The following is a 6,185-nucleotide window of genomic DNA, read 5'->3' on the forward strand; positions in this document are numbered from 1 at the left end:
AGCCAAGGGTGGTGGTGGGGGCTTGTAATCCCAGCTACTCAGGAGGCTGAGGCAGGAGAATCACTTGAACCAGGGAGGCGGAGGTTGCAGTGAGCTGAGATTGCACCATTGCACTTCAGCCTGGGCAACAAGAGCAAAACTCCATCCCAAAAATAATAATAATAATAATAAGTAAGATAATTGGGTCAGGCGTAGTGGCTCACACCTGTAATCTCAGCACTTTAGGAGGCCAAGGTGGGAGGATCACCTGAGGTCAGGAGTTCAAGACCAGCCTGGCCAACATGGTGCAACCTCATCTTTACTAAAAATACAAAACATTGGCCGGGTGTGGTGACTCACGCCTGTATTCCCAGTATTTTGGGAGGCCGAGGCAGGTGGACTACGAGGTCAGGAGATCGAGACCATCCTGACTAACACAGTAAAACTCCATCTCTACTAAAAATATAAAAAATCAGCCAGGCGTAGTAGCATGTGCCTGTAGTCCCAGCTCCTGGGGAGGCTGAGGCAGGAGAATCACTTGAACCTTAGAGGTGGAGGTTACAGTGAGCCGAAATCACACCACTGCAGTCTAGCCTGGGCGACAGAGCAAAACTCTGTCTCGAAAAAAAAAAAAAATTAGCAGGGCATAGTGGCGCACCCCTGTAATCACACCTACACAGGAAGCTGAGGCAGGAGAATCACTTGAACTCAGGAGGTGAAGGGTGCAGTCAGCCAAGTCAAGCCTGGGCAACAGAGTGAGATTCTGTCTCAGGAAAAAAAAAAAGAGAGAGAGAGCAATAATTAGAGGCAAGATAATGTATGAAGACATCTGCCACAACATTGTAAAGGCAAAAATGAAACAAGCAAACATTCAAATTCATTAATAAGGGGCTGGTTAAGTAAATTAGAACACAATGGATTTCTCAGTTTATGTCTCTTCTTTTTTTTTTGATGGAGACAGGGCCTCGCTTTCTTGCCCAGACTGGAATGCAGTGGCATGATCATAGCTCACTGCTCAAAGGATTCTCCCGTCTCAGCCTCCCCAGTAGCTGGGACTACAGGCACGCACCACCACACCTGGTGCCTGCCACCACACCCAGCCAAATCATTTTTCTTTTAAGCTTCGGGACACCCTCTGGACCCCTAATCTACTCCCTTTCGATCTATCAAATACTATCTATAGAATACTGAAGTTCATGGCCCGGCGTGGTGGCTCACGCCTGTAATCCCAACACTTGGGAGGCCAAGGTGGGTGGATCATGAGGTCAGGAGTTCGAGACCAGCCTGGCCAAGATGGTGAAACCCCATTTCTACTGAAAATATAAAAATTAGCCAGGCACGGTGGCAGGCGCCTGTAATCCCAGATGCTCGGGAGGCTGAGGCAGAAGAATCGCGGGAGGTGGAGGTTGCAGTGAGCCGAGATCACACCACTGAACTGTAGCCTAGGCGACAGAGCAAGACTCCGTCTCAAAAAAAAAAAAAAAAAAAAAAAGAATACCAAAGTTCCAAAGGAAGGTAGGTATGCAGGCTGCACAAACAACTTTCACAGAGTGGATATATAATCAGTGACTTGAAACACCTGCTGGGCACTCAAACTAGGACGAAGGAAAGAGAAACAGAATGAGTATATGCTACAAAAACTGGAGATAAATAAGATTCCTTACTCATATCCTTATCTCCAGTTCTTGGCACATAATGGGCACTCAGTTTATTGTTAAGTGAATAGGCTGCTGTGGAGAAAGGTAAATAAATGGTGGAAAGAATTACAAGGTGATTAACAAATCTGTACACTAAACCCCCGTGACAGGCAATTTACCTCTATAACAAACCTGCTCATGTACCCTTGAACTTAATATAAAAGTTTTTTGGCCAGGCAAGGGGCTCACGCCTGTAATCCCAGCACTCTGGGAGGCCGAGGTGGGGGGATCACCTGAGGTCTGAAATTTGAGATCAGCAGGCTGGGAGCAGTGGCTTATGCCTGTAATCCCAGCACTTTGGAAGGCCAAGGCGGGTGGATCACGAGGTCAGGAGATTGAAACCATCCTGGCTAACAGGGTGAAACCCCGTCTCTACTAAAAATACCAAAAAAAAAAAAAAGTTAGCGGGGCGTTGTGGTGGGCGCCTGTAGTCCCAGCTACTCAGGAGGCTGAGGCAGGAGAGTGGCATGAACCCAGGAGGCGGAGCTTGCAGTGAGCCAGTATCACACCACTGCACTCCAGCCTGGGCGACAGAGTAAGACTCCGTCTCAAACAAAAAAAAAATAAGAAAAAAGAAGTTTGAGATCAGCCGCGCCAACATGGTGAAATCCCCATCTCTACTAAAAATACAAAAAATTAGCCAGGCATGGTGGTGCCTGCCTGCAGTCCCAGCAACTTGTGAGGCTGAGGCAAGAGAATCACTTGAACCCGGGAGGCAGAGGTTGCAGTGAGCCGAGATCTCACTCCAGCCTAGGTGACACAGTGAGACTCGGTCTCAAAAAACAATAAATAACATCAGTAAGAAGCTCACTCCCTAACCCAAAAACCCTCCTCAAATAATCACAATTGTCTACTCTCATCTACCCTGCACCCCATACTCTCCTTCTCCCCACAGTGGCTGAAAGAATGGTGGGGAAGAAAGGAAGAAGAAATTGCCTTAGGCCTTCTCCCTCTTCTAGGGTCTCTACCTTTCCAGTATTTTCTTTTAAAAACTTTTTGCTTTTTTTTTTTTTTTTAGACATTGTCTTGCTCTGTCACCTGTAATACCAGTTACTTGGGAGGCTGAGGCAGGAGAATCGCTTGAACCCAGGAGGCGGAGGTTGCAGTGACCTGAGATCGCACCACTGCATTCCAGCCTGGGCGACAGAGAGAAATAAAATAAAATAAATAAAATAAAATAAAAATGAAAATAAATAAATAAATAAATAAATAAATAAATAAATTTTAAAAATGGGCAGGAAGATGTCTGAACATAAAAACACTTGACTCCACAGCGACCAAGGAGAGACAACTTAAACCTCAAATTCTCCTTTTTTTTTGAGACGGAGTCTCACTCTGTCGCCAGGCTGGAGTGCAGTGGCTCTAGCTATATCTGCTCTCTGCAAGCTCCGCCTCCCGGGTTCAAGAGATTCTCCTGCCTCAGCCTCCCGAGTAGCTGGGATTACAGGTGCGTGCCGGGGTTTCTCCTTGTTGGCCAGGCTGGTCTCCTACTCCTGACCTCAGGTGATCTGCCCGCTTCGGCCCCCACAAAGTGCTGGGATTACAGGCGTGAGCCACCGAGTCAGATCTCAAACCCCAAATTCTTAAGTATGGGTGAGCCCAATCACCCCTCCCACTGCTGAGGAGAGACGCTTGGTCGGACTGGATTTAACCCAATGGGATTCAAGAAAAAGGTAAAGTCCCGCCTCCATAGCAGCTCCGGTCCAATGGGAGCCTCCCGGTATGTTCAGCGGGAGTTGGGCCGGACTACGCTGGCTGGGAGCACTGGCTGGAAGCACCGCCTGTGATATCCACGGGACTAGTGGCAGGGGACCTGGACCTGAGCGAGAAGCACCAATCCTGGCCGGCCGCCCTCTTGCACCCCACCTCGTCCTACTGCTGTCCTTGCTGGTGACGGTTCGTTCCGGAAGTCAAGCCAGTGAGTGCGGGACTCTGCTCCGCCCTCCATACCTGCTAAGTGTCCCCCTCCCCGATAACGTCTGACCCCTGCAGCCTGGCAGCGAGAGTCCAGCCCTCCGGGGAGACTGAGGCCGGGTGCCACCACCACCACCACTGGAGGCCTGACGATGCCTTACGCGGGTGTTGAGTCGTAGGGGGACTTAATTATGTAGCACCTCTCCCCTTCCCCTGAGCCATAACCTTCCTCAAACTGTGGCCTTTATGAGGCCCCTTGGGAGCGCTTTTTGGAGCCCAGGGAGGTCTGGGGCGATGGAGCTTGCACGATAAAGTCAGGCTTAGCGGGTAGGTAGGGCTTCCTCTGAAACTGGTTGTCTGTGGTAATTGTCCCATGTCTCACACTAGAAAATTAAACTTGGCTGTAGGAGGTCCTTATGCCCATAATCCTAGGACTTTGGGAGGCCGAGCTGGGCCGAGGATTGCTTGAGTGCAGGAGTTGGAGACCAGCCTGGGGAACATGACGAAAACCTGTCAATACAGAAAATACAAAAAAATTAGCCAGGCGTGGTGGTGCACGCCTGTAGTCCCAGTTCCTCTGGAGGCTGAGGTGGGAGGATCATTTGAGCCTGGGAGGCAGAGGTTGCAGTGGGCCTCATGATTGTGCCACTGCACTTCAACGTGGGTGACAGAGTGAGACCCTGTCTCAAAAAAAAAAAAAGAGAAAAGAGAAAAGGAGCCAATGATAGCAGCTATGTTTGTTAAAAATATACATATATACACATATACGTGTGTGTGTGTGTGTGTGTGTATATATATATATATTTGGAGACGGAGTCTCATTCTGTCGCCAGGCTGGAGTTCTGTGGCACAATCTCGGCTCACTACAACCTTCGGCTCACTACAACCTTCGCCTCCCGGGTTCTAGCGATTCTCCTGTCTCAGCTTCCTGAGTGGCTGGGATTACAGGCATGCATCACCACGCCCAGCTAAGTTTTGTATTTTTTTAGTAGAGATGGGGTTTCGCCTCGTCGCGGTTTTTAACCCGGACTTAAAAATACATTTTAATGTGGCCGGGCATGGTGGCTCACGCCTATACTAGACTTTGGGAGGCCGAAGCTGGAGGATCATGAGGTTAGAAGATCGAGACCATCCTGGCTAACACGGTGAAACCCGGTCTCTACTAAAAATGCAAAAAATTAGCCGGGCGCGGTGGCGGGTGCCTGTAGTCCCAGCTACTCGGGAGGCTGCGGTAGGAGAATGGTGTGAACCCAGAAGGCGGAGCTTGCAGTGAGCCAAGATCGCACCACTGCACTGTAGCCTGGGCAGCAGAGTGAGACTCCCTCTCAAAACAGACAAACAACAACAAAATATATATATATATTTTAGCGTAACTACCAGGTGTGTTTTTTGGTATGACCTCTAATCCTCTGAGATTGGTAATTTTCTCATATATGAAGAATGTGAGGCCCAAAGAGTGAAAACCTTGTCCAAGGTAGTATGTCTTAAAAGAATCATCTGAGGTGCTTGTTAAAAGTAGATTATTGGCCGGGCATGGTCACTCACGCCTATAATCTCAACACTTTTAGGAGGCCGAAGAGGGCAGATTACCTGAGGTGGGGAATTCGAGACCAGCCTGACCAATGTGGAGAAACCCCGTCTCTACTAAAAATACAAAAAAATTTGCTGGGCGTGGTGGTGCACGCCTGTAATACCAGCTACTCAGGAGGCTGAGGCAGGAGAATCGCTTGAACCCGGGAGGCGGAGGTTGCGGTGAGCTGAGATCGCGCCATTGCACTACAGCCTGGGTAACAAGACCGAAACTCCCTCTCAAAAAAACCAAACCAAACCAAACAAACAAACAAAAAATCAGATTCTTGGCCGGGCCTGGTCACTCACACCTGTAATCCCAGCACTTTGGGAGGCTGAAGCAGGCGGATCACCTGAGGTCAGGAATTCCAGACCAGCCTGGCCAACATGGTGAAACCCCGACTCTACTAAAAATACAAAAATCAGCTGGATGTGGTGGTGCGCACCTGTAATCCCAGCACTTTCAGGGGCCGAGGCGGGCAGATCACCAGGTCAGGAGATCCAGACCATCCTGGCTAACACTGTGAAACCCTGTCTGTACTAAAAATACAAAAAATTTGCCAGGCCGTAATGTCACGCGCCTCTAGTCCCAGCTACTCGGGAGGCTAAGGTAGGAGAATCGCTTGAACCCTGGGGGCAGAGGTTGCAGTGAGCCGAGATCGCGCCACCGTACTCCAGCCTGGGTGACAGAGCGTGCCTCTGTCTCAAAAAAAAAAAAAAAATTACAGATTCTTGAATAGACGAGGTGGCTCACGCCTGTAATCCTAGCACTTTGGGAGGCCGAGGCGGGCAGAACACTTGAAGTCAGGAGTTTGAAACCAGCGTGGCCAACATGGTGAAACCCCATCTCCCATCTCTACAAAAAATCCAAAACAATTAGCCGGGTGCGGTGGCCGGTGCCTGTAATCTTAAGTACTTGGGAGGCTAAGGCATGAGAATGGCTTGAACCCAGGAGAAGGAAGTTGCAGTGAGCCGAGATGGCACCACTGCACTCCAGCCTGGGCAATAGAGCAAGACTCTGTTTCA

General features: G+C 49.4%; 1 protein-coding gene across 1 annotated transcript in view; it reads left to right on the forward strand.

Moving 5' to 3' along the window:
- The first annotated feature begins 3,483 nt into the window (after nucleotides 1-3,483).
- The window catches only part of POU5F1 (POU class 5 homeobox 1), a 22,602-nt gene continuing 19,900 nt past the window's right edge, over nucleotides 3,484-6,185 (forward strand). The window contains exon 1 of the mRNA XM_011971649.1: nucleotides 3,484-3,590. The gene's annotated coding sequence lies outside the window, so the exon portion shown is untranslated. The remainder of the gene's footprint in view (nucleotides 3,591-6,185) is intronic.

The sequence above is a fragment of the Mandrillus leucophaeus genome, unplaced genomic scaffold (assembly GCF_000951045.1).
Source record: "Mandrillus leucophaeus isolate KB7577 unplaced genomic scaffold, Mleu.le_1.0 Scaffold1234, whole genome shotgun sequence".
NCBI lineage: Eukaryota > Metazoa > Chordata > Mammalia > Primates > Cercopithecidae > Mandrillus > Mandrillus leucophaeus.